The following is a 17,659-nucleotide window of genomic DNA, read 5'->3' on the forward strand; positions in this document are numbered from 1 at the left end:
CCGCCGCCGTCAGTGTCAGCCAGTTTGCCGTGGCATACGGAGCTCCATCGCAGTCTTTAACACTGGTAGCATGCCGCGACAGCGTGGACATGAACCGCATGTGCAATTGACGGACTTTGAGCGAGGGCGTATAGTGGGCATGCGGGAGGCCGGGTGGACGTACCACCGAATTGCTGAACACGTGGGGCGTGAGCGCCACAATCAGGACTGCATACGACCGAGGCACACAGGGCCAACACCCAACATCATGGTGTGGGGACCGATCTCCTACACTGGCCGTACACCTCTGGTGATCGTCGAGGGGACACTGAATAGTGCACGGTACATCCAAACCGTCATCGAACCCATCATTCTACCATTCCAAGACCGGCAAGGGAACTTGCTGTTCCAACAGGACAATGCACGTCCGCATGTATCCCGTGCCACCCAACGTGCTCTAGAAGGTGTAAGTCAACTACCCTGGCCAGCGAGATCTCCGGATCTGTCCCCCATTGAGCATGTTTGGGACTGGATGAAGCGTCGTCTCACGCGGTCTGCACGTCCAGCACGAACGCTAGTCCAGCTGAGGCGCCAGGTGGAAATGGCATGGCAAGCCGTTCCACAGGACTACATCCAGCATCTCTACGATCGTCTCCATGGGAGAATAGCAGACTGCATTGCTGCGAAAGGTGGATATACACTGTACTAGTGCCGACTTTGTGCATGCTCTGTTGCCTGTGTCTATGTGCCTGTGGTTCTGTCAGTGTGATCATGTGATGTATCTGACCCCAGGAATGTGTCAATAAAGTTTCCCCTTCCTGGGACAATGAATTCACGGTGTTCTTATTTCAATTTCCAGGAGTGTACTTGCGTTTGAAGCCTTTCTAACTAGACAAGAAAGTATTTATTTATCTATCGTTCCTAGCGACCTGTTCTGAATTCACACGAGTAGTACTAAGTGCGTATGGCTGGACGTCCTTACAAGACGCTACTCCAGGCGGGTGTAAAATGAATGTGCGGAGAATAATAAACACTAAAATGAAGATATGGCCCTGTCTGACTGCCCTCTGAAGCATATCTTAGGATCTCTTAATTTTATAAATTACAATCTAAACATAAATGAATGATGACGGCTACTGATCCTACTAAATGGTATACGTTGTTCCTGCTTATATGTTTATTGTAGAGTAAAAAAACTTTATATTACAAAGTTTAAATTTCCTAAGTTAAATTGCAAATCCATTGCCCAACTCTGCCCCTTATTATGACTGACATCGTCTACGTACTAAACACTAGAAGACACTACTTTCAAAGATGATCTACGGTGGTGTGGAACCTCAGTGGAAATAAACTAATGTGATCACAGCTGTTTAGCTTTTATATCCCTAATAAGCTGAAGCAACTTGTGATATTACCGTATGTACTGCGTCTGGTGCGTCGAAGTGATGGTTCTCCTACTCGTCTGCGACGATGGAGGAACTCCAGCCATAAATAAACTCCTTCAAACACTAGGAAGGCAGACGTTCCTTTGACTATCTATCTATATCCGAATCCCGCTCTAGCTACTGCGGGGTCTGGGTGATGATGAGTTCTCTCCATTTTGCTCGGTCCTCCCACCACTTTCCTTCCTCCACTTGCTGCCAGGTCACACCTCTCCTTTCTACAGATATTCTCACTCCAATTTTCCACCGTGTTCTTGGGCGCCGTCTAGGTCTTTTCCCATCCATCTTTAGTTCTTCCATAATTTTGGGAAGTCTCTGTCCATGCATCCTCTTAACATGCCCATACCATCTTGATCTTTTTCTTTCAATTTCCTCTCTCATACTTTCTTGTTGTAGGTCCTTTCTGATTTCTACATTCCTTACTCTGTCCATTTTTGTTTTTCCCTTAACTGCTCTGAGAAATTTCATTTCCCCTGCTTGCAGTCTGCTCCAGTCCCTTTCTGTCATTGTCCATGTTTCTCCACCATATGTAACAATAGGGATGTAAAAATTTTTATGCATAAGGAGTTTTGCTCTTTCTGAAACTTCATTATTCCAAATCAGGTGTTTCATTGTTTGGTACAAATTGCCTCCGTTCTGTAACCTCCTATTAATTTCGTTAGTTATTCTTCCATCCCTAGATATTTCACCCCCTAAATAACTAAAACTTTCTACCAATTTGAGAGGTTCTCCATTCAAGGTAATCATTCCATTGATTCCTTTCTCTCTTCCAAATTCCATTACTTCACTCTTATCTTTATTGATTTTCAATCCATACCTTTTCATTATTTCCTTCCACGAATCAAGCTGTAACTGTACATCTACCTCTTTATCACCCCATATTACCATATCATCTGCAAAAAACATCTTTTTGTCTTTTTCTTTTACTATATCTTTAACTGCCCTATTTATTCCCTCCATAACAACATTAAAAAGTGCAGGAGATAGAATACTTCCTTGCTTAAGTCCTTGTTTCATTTCGAAGTATTCAGAGTTCCCAGTGATGTTTTAATTCTACAATTGTGTCCTCTGTACATGGTCTTTATAACATTAATGTATCCATCTTCGATATCTATCGTCTTCATTTCTTCCCAGAGTCTTTCCCTGTCAACTGAGTCATATGCCTTTTCTGTTCTATAAAAACCATTATCACCCTTTTGTTATACTCCCAACTTTTTTCATCTGTTGACACATAGAAAATATCAGGTCGATCGTGCTTCTTCCCTTCCTAAACCCACGCTGTTCTTTACTCAGCTCCTTTTCTATCTTTTCACTTATTCGATTTAGTAAAGTTCTTTCGAAAAACTTGGCTGTATGACTCATAAGAGTTATTCCTCTGTAGATTTTACAAAGTCTTTTATTGCCTTTCCTGAAGATGGGAACAATGTCTCCTGTTCTCCAGTCGTCAGGTATTGTACTATTTCTCCATACACTTGATAGTACTCTATACAGCCACTGCATTCCCACTGGACCTGCTGCTCTTATCATGTCCACTGATACTTAATAAGATCCTGGGGCTTCCCCCCCCCCCCCCCCCCCCATTCATCTTCTTCAGAGCTTTTTCCGTCCCTTCGCGTGGAATTTGTCCTAATTCTGCTTGCCAACTTCTCTCAATTTCTCCATTATTTATTGTTTCCTCATGTACTTGCTCCTCAGCGTTAACAAGCTTCTGAAAATGTTCTTTCCAGAGATCTTTTATATTCCCTGGATCTTCAATAATGGTACCGTTCTCTGTTTCCATCTTTACTAGTACTTCAGAAGCCTTCCTTTTATTTTTCATAATTTTATAGAACATTTTCTTATTGCTCTTCACATCTTCAAGTTTTTTTGTAAACTCTTCCCATGCCTTTTTCTTTGCTGTTTCCACTATTTCTTGGCACTTCTTCTTTTCCTCTATATATCTTTTATGGTCTTCGTCATTTTTAGTTTTCCTTTGACTAATATACTCTAATGCTGTCCTCTTCTCTCTGCGTTCTACAGACGGGAAACGCGAACTCCCAGACACAAGGGCGGAGTTCAGATAACGCCTCAACGTAAGTATACGCAGAGGAAGTGCTCTCAATTACTGAACGCTGCGTACTCCAACCCATAGGTGAAGTCCAGAATCGTGCAGGTCCGCAACAGTACAGTGTCTAACTGTTCTAACTATAAACTCTCCTGAGAGCAGGGACAGCAAATCCGTCTGTATCAACAAAGCTGATATCGAGCGACCGTCAAACACGGGCGCTCACAACGGAAGACGTCGTCTCTCCATCGCTGGCTTTCCAACAAGGCTGTGCTCCCCACCATAGTAATTCCGAAAACGAATCATATTCCCGAAGCCACGGAATATTCTCCTCTCTGCAAATTCTTCCGAACGCTGACAAACCTTATTTTAGTCTTTTGTCGTCTAGCGCGGAAAGTTTGCGAGTAAAAACCTATATTCTTACAATGGTACGCTTCTGAGTAAGAATCCTTGGAAATAGCCCAGCTTACGTGGTTTCCGAGGTGCCGCTTCTTCGTTCCTCTCACCTGCGTCCAAGATTTTCAGCGTTCGGAAGTATTATCCGGTTATTTTTCCGGCCCCTACTACAATAGCGGCCTGCCGTCACCCTATTGTGCTCCAGAGCTCAGGTTCCACGACGTCTGTCTAACTACTTCCTTTGTATAAGCAGGACCAACATTTGTGCGGGACTTCCACCCAGAGCTTTAGTTCTGCCTGCCATTTCATCTCCACTGGCATTCCAGCCTCTACTAGTATAGGCAATAATTCATTACGCCGTTTTTATAATACAGCTACTCCGTCACCTATCATGCAATAAGTGTTCACAATTATTTACGAGACGTATGTGACAATGTCAGTCTCCTTTATACATTCATGTATACAAATACAACCTATCGCATGAGACCTAATTTTGTTTGTAGATCACGGCAAAGTATGTGGATGAGTTCTTGTAAAGTGCATAATTATAGCCACCTTACAACCTGTCTGCCGCAGCAACACTAACTTATATGGACAAAACTGCCTCGTGAACGAAATTCCTACAATAGTTCCAGAGATTAGCCATTTCATACAGACTGAAAAGCGTTGCATTGGGCCTAACGTATTGTATATGCACTACCTGATAGTGCATATACAAGCTCGTAAGACTTGGTCGGATGTCACTTTAACTTAGTACACGTACACAACACCGGCGTGTATGTAATTGATTAGAGTTGCAATTCTTCATGAGAAGCAGAATGGCCACCAGAGTGCATTTGTGCTATTCGTGGTTAGTGTTATTTGCAAGTCTGGTAGTATACGTAAGTGATGTGGACAGCGTCAGAATTTGAGTGAACCCTGTGAGGACATGGAGATAACGCGTACGCGTGTGAGACAGCCTTATGAATACCTTCCAGAGTCTGAAAGGAGCCTCATTTAATCAATTTGGCTAGCTGATCGATTCGTGCAATACTCAGATTTGTAGGCATTCGGTTGTGACAGTGACCCGATGTTGAACTGCGTAGGAACTTGAGGTCAGGTATACTCGTCGTGAATGTTCCGGTCGATCACGTGTGACCCTCGCAAGAAACGGTCATCATATTGGGCACCAGCCAGATCACAGCAACTTCACATCTGTAACCGACATCCGAGAACAGGTATGGGCTCCCTCCCTGTAACTTTCTGTGTCACCATGCACCATTGGTCAGTGACGAGATGCTACAAGGCTAGAGAATTTTTGCCTCAAGCTTAGGCTGCCATTAACTCCATTAAGCAGCCCCTTTATTTTGAACTAGTGTCGTGACCGGCAAGAAGGTACAGCGGGGTTAGTCTCTGGGAGGCAACGAGTATGACTTCAGATCACGGTTGCTATCTATTGAGGCATTCGGATGGAGTACCCGTTCACAGCGGACGACCTGCGCCGTCGTCGGCCACGCCTCGTGCGACAGTATCTCAGTGCACGTGACACGCGTCTCTATGAAATGTCTCCACGAAGCTGAGACACTCTCATGGCCATCTAGATCACTCTGTCGTCGACATAACGTTTGTGACACCGGCTCAGTCGTTAATTCCATCCTAGTGTCGACATCCAGGAATCAAGGACCAGTTAAAACAATTGTTGATCAGCTTGCCTCAAGTGAGGATAGAAATGACTTCATGACAGCCTTCCAAACCGAGTCAGTACATCCACCTAGGTCATCATCATCATCATCATCATTTAAGACTGATTATAGCTTTCAGCGTTCAGTCTGGACCACAGTCCCCCTTATAAAATTCCTCCATGCTCCCCTATTCAGTGATAACTGAACCCAGGTATCTTCTACTTGGTCTACCCCGACTGCTCCTACCCTCTACTGCTGAACCCATGAGTCTCTTGGGTAACCTTGCTTCTCCCATGCGTGTAACATGACCCCACTATCTAAGCTTGTAAGCCCTGACTGCTCTATCTCTAGAGCTCATTCCCAGTTTTTCTTTGATTTCCTCATTGTGGACACCCTCCTGCCATTGTTCCCATATAGTAGTACCTGCAATCATCCTAGCTACTTTCATATCCGTGACCTCAACCTTATGATAAGGTAACCTGATTCCACCCAGCTTTCGCTCCCATAACAAAGCTGGTCGAAAGATTGAACGGTGCACAGGTAACTTAGTCTTGGTACTGATTTCCTTCTTCCAGCAGAGAGTAGATCGTAGCTGAGCGCTCACTGCATTAGCTTTGCTACACCTCGCGTCCAGTTCTTTCACTATGTTGCCATCCTGTCAGAATATGAATCCTAAGTACTTGAAACCCGCCACCTGTTCTAACTTTGTTCCTCCTATTTGGCACTCAGTTCGTTCATATCTATTGCCCTCTGACATCCCACATCCATCTAGTTAACAGGAAATAAAAATTTAGCTCTGTGTCAAGTAGATTTATTGCTCATGACTGTAAAAATGATCCATAGACCACAAAAAATTTCTACTACCAACATCACTAGGAAAAAAAATCCGAATTTGTGTGCTACAGGTTAGAATAATTTCAGTTAATAAGGTCCAGAAATATATGGAAAGCATCATGAAAAATTATTGTTAATAGACTGTGCCGATGTTTTAAATGGTCAAATGTTGGAACAGTATGACATATCTCCGCAGTTCCGAATTTTGACAACCAACAGTTGTATAACGGAATGAGGACAATGACAAATTGTGCAGGACAGGACTCGAATCGGGATTTCCCGCTAATCGCTAGCGGTCGCTTTGACGTCAGACTATCAGAGGACGCTTCGGTGCTAGACGTGACTGATAGTGTGAGTCTGGCCGTGAAGCGTGCTTGGATCAGGTAATGGTAAGGCGAACACCGCGATAGGTGTTAAATACGATTTCGACTCCCTTTCAGGCACAAATTTTTACTATCTTCATTCCATTATGGTGGTTGTCCATATTCGCTACTGCGAATAAATACCACGTATATCACATCGCTGTATTTACTGCAGTGCCTATTTCTTCAGTCTTGCACGCATGTCAGAAGGAACTTGGCACCGTCCTTCTGAACAACACAGGCACTGCAGTATCACAGTCAAAAGAGTCCCCAATCGCTGACGAAGTCTACAGCTGTGAATCTTGCCGCAGTATACGGTGGGCGCAAGCCCCTGAGCTTTCGGTGTTTTTATGGCCCCAGATTGGGGGCACTGCAAACTCAGCTTTTAGTGGCGGAGTTTACGTGAAAGGATTAAAAGTGATTGCGACCCATTAAGCGATTACCGATAGCGAGTCGCTGCTTATCTGGCCGGGGGCGCGCTAAACGGGCGCCAACTGCAAACACAATTATGTGGCCCCCTGCCGTGGCGCGGCGCGGCGCAGCCTAACGTGCCATGCCTCACCCGTACCGTCGGGGCGCTGCGCCGCAGCTGCGTGGGCAGACCCCAGGGCCACCTCCACTCCCAGCTCTCCTCCACCACATACACCTTCCCCCGCGTCTGCTGCTGCTCTGGCGATCGACAGGTACTGCTCACAAAACAGCCTTGTGACAATCTGTGTCCATGAACTACATTTTCTTAGAGTGCAAATGCGATACCTGCAGCTTCATCAGGCGCAGCACTCATACTCACACACAGAATAAAGATTCGCTGCAGAAAATATCAGAGCAGCTGTGTCTTTGGCTTGCAAACTTTCTAGCTAACACTACAAAGCATTTCATTCGTAACGGAGAAAAATTTTCTGATGTAAAAGTAACTGTAGGCCAGGGATACCCAAAGTGGTCCATATCGACCCCTTGGGATCGACATCGGTTTCCTAGGGGTCGACATAAACGAAAACTGATTTTGGTGGTCGACGAGGTCTAAAAATCGACCCCTACTAAATAAACACAACTTCTTATTTACAACATTCAAGATAGGTAGATACTGTATTGTTTATGTTGTGTTACGTGTACTAGGAATAATTAATATTTTTGTAGCAAATAGCATTGTTGTAGTAATGTAAAGTCTCAAGTTCGTACAAGATGAAAAACTCGGCAAATCTGTGTGGACAAGTTTGGCCATGGGGGTCTGAGGTATCATTACATTTTGGAAAAGGGGTCACTTGTCCAATATAGTTTGGGGATCCCTACTTTAGGCAAACCCCAGGAAATTTTTATACTATCACAAGATCACTGAACAAAAAGTTTGTCACCCCACAGCTGAATCGTTAGGCCTTTACAGATAACGTAGTGACCAAGTTATGTGCTCAGCACCGCACCCATGCCTCTGAGTGTCTATAAAACAGTAGCGATCAGTGAAACATTAAAGTTCGAAACGAACGTAGTACTTAAACATCGGTGAATTTACTGACCTGGCAGAGTGGAAAGAAGGGACAATTATGTTTAACCATTCCCATGGCCATTATTGTTGTTCTGGTCTTCAGCCCAGAGACTGGTTTGATGCAGTTTTCCATGCTACTATACTCTGTGAAAGCTTCTTCTTCTTCCAGTACCTACTGCAACCTACATCCTTCTGAATCTGTTTAGTCTATTCATCTCTTGGTCTCCGTATACGATTTTTACCCTGCACCCTGGTCTCCAATAGTAAACTGGTGATCCCTTGATGCCTCAATATATGTCCTACCAACCGATCCCTTCTTCTAGTCAAGCGCCGGCCGGGGTGGCCGAGCGGTTCTAGGCGCTACAGTCTGGAACCGCTCGACCGCTGCGGTCGCAGGTTCGAATCCTGCCTCGGGTATGGATGTCTGTGATGTCCTTACGTTGGTTAGGTTTAACTAGTTCTAAGTTCTAAGGGACTGATGACCTTGATGTTGAGTCCCATAGTGCTCCGAGCCATTTGAACCATTTTTTTAACTGTATTATAACGTCCTTGAATGTTTCAGCTTTTATTGTTTCTGGGAAAGAAAATTTAGAGTAAAATTATTTTGCAACACCTCTTGTGCATGTAATGGTTCTCAGAGAAAACGTGAGAGTTCTCTGAACTCCAATATCTTAGATGAAAATATTCTTCTTCAGAGGAGAAAACACAGCCCAAGGTCCGAATAGAGCTGTGAATAAAAGGCAAGAATCATTCACAGTAATGCAGTTATGCACAACGTGAGTAAGATACGGACGGCGTTTTAGTTTTTGTGTTTCGTGGGAACACACACGTAAAACATTGCATTTAGCTGAATATGTTTCATTCTCGACTATTTTAGTGAAGGTAGGAAGGATACGCGTGTATTTTCCAATGAGGCACCACGTAACACCAAATGTTGGCCAGAATATTAATTTTCATTCACACCATCAGTTTTTCTGAAACGTGGGACTGATGGCCTTAGAAGTTAAGTCCACTAGTGCTCAGAGCCATTCGAACAATTTTCTAGTCAAACTGCAAATTTCTGTTCTCCCCAATTCTATTTAATACCTCCTCATTAGTTATGTGATCTACCCATCTAATCTTCAGCATTCTTTTGTAGCACCACATATCGAAATCTTCTGTTCTCTTCTTGTCTAAACTATTTATCGTCCATGTTTCCCTTCCATACACGGCCATACTCCTTACAAATACTTTCAGAAACGACTTCCTGACACTTAAATCTATACTCGATGTTAACAAATTTCTCTTCCTCAGAAACGCTTTCCTTACATTGCCAGTCCAGTTTTTATATCCTCTCTGTTTCGACCATAATCAGTTATTTTGCTCACCAAATAGCAAAATTCATTTACTACTTTAAGCGTCTCATTTCCTAATCTAATTACCTCAGCATCACCCAATGGCCATACAGAATGAGAATTTGCTGGATTTGTATCTATTTAGCACGGACTGTTCAGCGTGTCTACAGGCAATGGTATAACACATGTGGCCAAGAAACACGCAGTCAGAATTGAATTCGGGGAAAGATAGAGACCGGATACGCATTTTACGGTTTGTGAATCAAAATCCGTTCCAAAGCCGGCATGAATTGCTGAAGGCTCAGAATGAAGTTCCATCCCAACCCGTTAGTGAGAGAACATTCCCACTTGAACTCCATGCAATGAACATTTGGAGTTACTCACCTCGCAACAGGCAGTTGCTTACAAGGCAGATAAAGATTTGCGTCTTCAGTGGGCTAGAAAGCCGGCCGGAGTGGCCGAGCAGTTCTAGGCGCTACAGTCTGGAACCATGCGACCGCTACGGTCGCAGGTTCGAATCCTGCCTCGGGCATGGATGTATATGATGTCCTTAGGTTAGTGAGGTTTAAGTAGTTGTAAGTTCTAGGGGACTGATGACATCCGCAGTTACTTCCCATAGTGCTCAGAGTCGTTTGAACCATTTGAATACTCTAAGACTGGACGAACTAACGTATTGTAATCAATTTCTTTTGTTGAAGGACTGCATTGCTTCACGATTCCACCCTTAAACCGCAATCTAGAGTTCGCCTTGCCCGTCCCTTGTGTAATCTGATCATTCTATTTGAGATTATATCGAATAGGCACAGCCAGATACTTGACGGATGTTACCGCTTCCAAAGACTGGGCGTTAATTTTGTACTCGTACATTAATGGGGATTTCCACCTTGTTATACACAGTAGGTTACACTTACTAATATTGAGAGATAGCTGCTAGTTATTACACCACGCATTTATTTTCTGCAATCCTCATTGATTTGTTCACAACTTTCATGTGATACTACTTTCCTGTAGACTACAGTATCATCGGCGAACAATATAATACCGCTGTCAATACCATCAACCAGATCGTTTATCTAAATCGTAAAAAAGCAGCGGACCTATTACGCTGCTCTGGGGCACACCTGATGTTACGCTTGTTTCTGTTGAAGTCACCCCACTCAGGGCGACATACTGCTCTCTGTCTGTTAGAAAACTTTCTATCCAGCCACATATGTCATCGGATAGACAGTAAGCGCACACTTATTCGAGCAAACGGCAGTGTGGAACTGAGTTGAACGTCTTTCGAAAGTCGAGAAATATGGCATCAACCTGGGAGCCGGTATCTAGAGCTTGTTGTATATCAAGCACAAAAAGGGAACAGCTGTGTGTCGCATAACCGCTGTTTCCTAAAACCGTGCTGGTTTCTGTAGATGAGCTTCTCAGAGTGTAGAAAGGTCATTATGTCTGAAAACAAAACATGTTCCATGATTCTACAACAAATCGATGTCAGTGAAATTGGCCGGTAATTATGTGCATCCGATTTTCTACCCTTTTTATAGATCTCTATGACTTGGGCCTTCTTCCAATCCAGTGGAACTTTCCGCTGTTCCAATGATCTCTGATAGATAATGGATAAGAATGGTGCTATATTTGTAGCATAGTCAACATATAATCTTAAGTTGTCCGCCCCCGGTAGCTGAGTGGTCGCCCGTGGCTAGGATTGTCATTTACTTTATTCACGTTAATAAAAAAAGGACGGCCTTTACGTTGATTTTATATTTTATGGTTTCCAAATTGTTTTTGCTGTCTCGATACTTTCCTTATACCTAGTACACCACAATAGTACGAATAAAGATTACTTGTTTACCCTGCCTTCCTGTTTAAAAAAATAGTGGTGGAATTGTTGGACCATAACGCAGAGGAACCGCGTTTAAGAAAAAATAAAAAACGAAATTAAAAAAAGTGGTCAGCGAGACAGAATGTCAATCCTAAGGGCCCGGGTTCGATTCCCGGCTGGGTCGGAGATTTTCTCCGCTCACGGACTAGGTGCTGTGTTGTCCTAATTATCATTATTTCATCCCTATTGACGGCAAGTCACCGAAGTGGCGTCAAATCGAAAGCCTTGCACAAGGCGAACGGTCGACCCGACGGGAGGCCCTCGTCACACGACATTATAATTATTATCTCACGGGAATACCGTCTGGGCCAGATGCCTTTCTGGAATCTAAGGACCTTAACTGTTTTACAATTCTAGATACGCTAAACATTACTCAACCCATAATTGCGTTTGTTCGATAATTGAAAGGGGGAATGGTGCGGCAGTCCTCTACCGTAAACGAGTTTTTGAAAGCTAGGTTTAGGATTTCGGCCTTATGTTTATCATCATCCATTACCCATACTGTCAGCAAGAGAATTATTTGTAGCGTTCATAGATTTTACATATGACCAAAATTTTGTGTGGTATTTCTAGAATCTCCAGATACAACATTGCATTCAAATTCGTTAAAAGAATCTCTCATTGATCTTTTATCAGCGGCTTTCATTTCGCATAATTTCTGTTTGTCAACGGGGCAGTGACTATGTTTAAAACGACTGTGCAAAATTCTCTGCTTTCTCAGCAACTTCCTAATTTATCTGTTGTACCAAGGTGGATCCTTTCCCTCCCCTATATTTTTGCTAGAGACATACTTCTCTAGCAAGTGGTGGACAATACCTTTAAATTCCAACCAAAGGTTGGACATTATGGTCGCTGATACATATGTTCGCATCTCGAGTTGCTTTTCTAACCAATTGTTCAAGGTCGTATGTTGAGAGCGCTCCTAGAATAACTTCACTCGAGTCTTTGCTTCTGTCGCCTGTGATAAATGTGTAATTTTCCCATTCAATATACGCCAGATTGAAGTCTCCACCTATAACTAATGGATAATTTGGTTATTTATTTCCCATGTACTCAATACTTTCCCTGAAACATTCTGCGACGTTTCTTGCTGATGCCAGTGGTTTATAAAAACATCCTAATGCAATAGTTAATCCTTGTCTGATTGACAGTTTTATCCAGATTATTTCCCACTCCCACCCAGTATCGATCTCAACTGTGTTTAAACAGCTTTTAACTGCAATGAACCCTCCACCTCCCATAGCACCAGTCCTGTCCTTCCTAAACATTGTCCAATCGGAGTTCAAAATTTCACTGCTATTTATGTCTGGTTTCAACCAACTTTCGGTACCTAATGCAACATTGGCATTGCTATTGCTTATTTCGGAGAGTAACTCCGGGATCTTGCTACAGACATTCCGACAATTTACTAACATAATAATACTTATATCCTTTGGAATGAGCTGTTTAGGCGGACTAACGATTTTTACAGTTGGCACACCCACATCTGTGTCACGAACTGGTAATTTTTCAGGCCAACGGTTTGGTTTCCATGGGGAGGAAGCTAATCTAAAAAAGAAAAAAAAAAACATGTGCACGCTACAAGTACTGTGCTACCCATGTAGCCCATAGTGTAGGTCGAGGAACATTCAACCATTTTCGTCACAGAGTAGACGTAGCCTCTGATTTATTTTCTCCACTCGACTCCAAACCAAGCCCCGGTGCACCCTGGGTACGATGCAGCAGATCGTAAGCCTGGCTCCCACTCTTCGAGAGGTGGAAGCCGCCTTAGCCAATTTAGCGAGCCATTGAAAGGACCCAAGGATTTCCTCGGAACCCCAACGACACACATCGTTGGTGTCGATATACGCAATGATCTGCAGCTGGCTGCACCCCGCACACTCGATAGCCGTCGGAAGAGCCTCTTCCACATCCTTGACAAGGCCCCCGGCAAGCACACCCAGTGAACGTTGGTCTTCTTCCCGCCCTGGTCACTATGTTCCAGAGGGGCTCCATGACCCGCCTAACATTGGACCTTCCAGTAACTAACAAACTCCTACCCCCATATGTCTATCCGGACCTTGCTGAAGGATCGGCCACTATCCTGGCAGAAGGTGCATTCTGATCCAACTTAGCCACCTCCGCTCCCCCCCCCCCCCCACCACCACCAGAGCAAAAGATAGCACACTGAATCTATTAGCAAAGTGCATGAGATTTGGCAGAAGCGTGCGTCCCCCATGCAGCCTTCGCCTTGAGGTGAGAGTGGGCTGTGGCATCCCCCCTCCCGTCCCCCCCCCCCCCCCCCGGTCCACTGCAATACCCACAGCACACAAGGTGGCACTCTGAAGCTTGTTGACTGTGGCCAACAAAGCTTCCAGCTGTGTTTGAACTGTGGCCAAATCCTCCTGCAACCACACACAACAGCCACATCCACTATCCATCTAGCTAATAACTGATTTACTATAAGAAACGTAAGGAAACCAACTGCCACACAATGTTAACAGCTACACTCTAGTTGACAGAAAGGACACGCAACAATGATGAACAATAAAAATCTATGGTAGAAGCTAGATCTGATACTTATTTTCTTGCTAGGGGCTATCTAGTGAATACTAAGTAATGACAGTGACCCACAGTAAACTGCTAGGCGCCCTGTAGTGAATATTATTAACGAATTAAACAGCAACCTACGGTAAGCTACACCTACTGATCATCCCTCGCATTTATAATGTAAACAAGCGTTTACATACACGCGAAAATGACCGAATAAAACTATAAAAATGATACCTTAAATGTACCGAGTCTAAATGACACTAATAAACGTAAATACTGAGTATTGTGCTCTGACAGATGCAGGTACAAAACAAAACCTTTAGCTAACAATAAGAGTTCAGACTGTAAAGCACAAATACGAACTCTATAGTAACCGATGGGCTTACAGTACTCGATCACTAAAGTCCACAAGAAGCAAAGGAATTTAAGAGACGGCGAGGTGAGTTTTAGCTTTCTGCTAACTAAACCGTATGTAAGAACAGCTCAGAAGTTGTATTGTAACACTGATATTGTAGCATAACACTAATTTACCACGTACTTCACGTTTGCTTAACTGTTAACGGTTGCAGGTTGCGCTAGTCAGACGTATACAAGTGAGGTTAGAATTCACTGTCAGTATCACTTTTCCTAATGAAACTTATAAAAACTACTATCTTCAATGTATCGAACCTCAATAACGCTAATGAACGTGAATACTGAGTATTTAATATGTAAACAAACGTTTAATGGTTCAAATGGGTCTGAGCACTATGGGACTTAACTTCTGAGGTCATCAGTCCCCTAGAACGTAGAACTACTTAAAACTAACTAACCTAAGGACATCACACACATCCATGTCTGAGGCAGGATTCGAACCTGCGACCGTATCGAACAAACGTTTACGTACATGCGAAAAGACCTAATAAAACGTATAAAAACTGCTACTTCCAATGTATCAAGTTTCAATGACACTGATAAAAGTATTGTGAACTGACTTAATTGATAATCCCGTGTATTTAACGTCAGTTAAGAATGTAAACAAACGTTTACAACAAGCGAAATTGTCCTAAACAGAAACTTCGCTTATCTTATTCAGACGCAAATAAAAACTGAAACCTTCAATTTATCACGTCTACCTGCGCGTAAATATTATAGAATATACAGCAAAAACTCTTGATTATTAACTAAATTTCTTATCTCGTAACACAGCAAGCGAAAACCGCTCGTAGCCGGCGTCCGGGCTGCCAACGCTTCAGGAAAACGCCACAATAGTTCCTTTGAAAGGACACTGCCGATTTCCTACCCCTTCGTTATGTAATACGAGCTTGTGCTCCGTCTCTAATGACCTCGTTGTCAGGCCCGCGGTGTGTGTTGTGGATGGATTGGCATCACTAGCTAGAAAGGCCATGGCCGATTTCCTTCCCCTTCCTTACGTAATCCGAGGTTGTGCTCCGCCTCTAATGACCTCGTTGTCGACGGGACGTTAAACACTAACCTCCTCCACCTCGGCAATATCCATGAGAGTGGAAGAAGATGTACCTGGTTTTCTTAACACTTTCCCAACCTATTGCATCTTGTTTGGCCTGCAATAACATCTGACTTGAACCTTACAGAAAATCTGCAGGAAATATTGGAATCGTGAATGTGAGGGTTGGAACGGAAATAGTTGCAACTATTTATTTATAGCTCGTAAAAACAATTACGTGTTTCAAAGTTTTACTGCCCTTCAAAGTAGTCACCAGCATTGTGTATAACCCGTTGCCAGCGATGTGCAAGTCGTAGGATACACTTGGCAGTGCCCGTTGTGTTGACAGTTGGAGCGGCGCGGTCTATTTCCCGATGAATTTGTAGCAGTTATGAAGCGAATGCCGTGAAGTGTTTATTTCAGTTTAGAAGTCGAGTTGAACTCACTAGGGTTTAAGTCAGGGGAGTGCAGTAGGTGGTACAGCACTTAGCAACCACATCAGTCTAACAAATGAGTAACAGCTTGCACTGTAGGTGCTTGAGCATTGTCCTGTAAAATGATGGTCAGGTCCTGCAGAAAGTGCCATCACTTCTGTCTATAAGCTGGTCATAGCTTGTGTTCCAAAAATGAATTGAGTAGAGACAGAAGTGATGACACTTTCTGCAGGACCTGACTACCATTTTGCAGGGCAATGCTCAAGCTGTTACGAAATTCGTTTTTTTCCAAAGTTTTACATTATTGCAGTGAAGAATGCGACTACGATCTGGATGTAATCGCACTTTATTGATCGGTCTTCATTGTTGCATATAGAGTAACTCAATATTAACGGCATAATTGAAAATCTTCACTTCCAATCCCTGGAACAAGGACATAAATGACTATCAATATTCCATTAGTTAAATAAATAACGGTTCCTAGAAGGCAGTTGCCCATGTACTTACGGCGAAGATTTAACGTATTAGTCAAAGCCCACTCTCGTCATTTCTAAGGGTATCACTGTGGCTGCACAGCGTCGTACTGCGGGTGCAACCAACGGTTCACTTCAACATATCTCCATAGAATAAAATACATAACAATATGTATATGTGCGAGATGGTGATTCACTGTTTAGGTGCACAATAAAGGGACACAGTGAGGGACTATAGCGTAATTTCAGTAAAATCTTGAATGAATTTATTTTGCGCTTAGCCTTACTAACTGCATATCTTCAAACATTGGTATGATAGTAATTATTCTTTTTTAGCCTTTTTCTCATTTTTGGTCATTTTGAAACGTCCCCTTAGAAAAACTGTACACGACTAGTCTGTGTGAAACGTCCTCTTTGAACAATTATACACGAATGTGCTTAAACTGACAGACAATATCTTTAGCGCAACGCAATCTGACTTCCAAAAATCCCTACGAAAGAATGGCCCTGACTATCATTAACCTATACGTTTCACAAATCACTTACCTCACAAAAATCTTCGTTGCTCAAGCTACTGCAATACAGCGAGCGCCACTACTGCCAGCTAAATAAAAGATTCAAACTACTGAAGGCACTAACTACTGATAAGCAGACTCAGCAAATGAAAGATTTTAATAGAGAACAAACAATGTATTTACCTCACTAGTCATAATATATATATAGCAGTTCATGACACCAATTCTTACAAATTTCAAAACTCCGCCATCTCTCTCCCCACGTCCACCACTGCTGGCGGCTCACCTCCAACTGCGCAACGCTACCCGCTGTTGGCATCCAGCTGCCGCTGCCCAACACTACAATGGCAGACAACAATGCAAACCAGCCACAGACTGCACACGGCACAGCCAGTGATTTTTCATGCAGAGCGCTACGTGGTGTTGGCGTTACCAATAAAAATACTTAAACAGCCTACTTACAATTTAGCAGGCGGAACTGTCTCTGAAATAACTATAGTCTTGTTTTGGTAGAGACCAGTTAGAATTCTTGAGACTGCGCAGGAAGTGTTTACGCTGTGATGGAAACGTCTGGTAGTCGTTTCCTACGCACACCAAGCTGGCTGGCCAGGCAGCTGCCCCACCAGCAGGACGTGAGTCATCGGTTTTCATCAATGCCGTGATATTTCCTAGTATGTCATAGGCTGACTACCTGGATAATGCCGTCGCGGAGGTTTGAGTCCTCCTTCGGGCATGGGTGCGAATGTTGCCTTTAGTGTAAGTTAGTTTAAGTTAGATTAAGCAATGTGTAAGCCTAGGGACCGATGACCTTAGCAGTTTGGTCCCATAGGAACTTACCACCACCCACCCACCC

The sequence above is a fragment of the Schistocerca gregaria genome, chromosome 1, assembly GCF_023897955.1.
Source record: "Schistocerca gregaria isolate iqSchGreg1 chromosome 1, iqSchGreg1.2, whole genome shotgun sequence".
Taxonomy (NCBI): domain Eukaryota; kingdom Metazoa; phylum Arthropoda; class Insecta; order Orthoptera; family Acrididae; genus Schistocerca; species Schistocerca gregaria.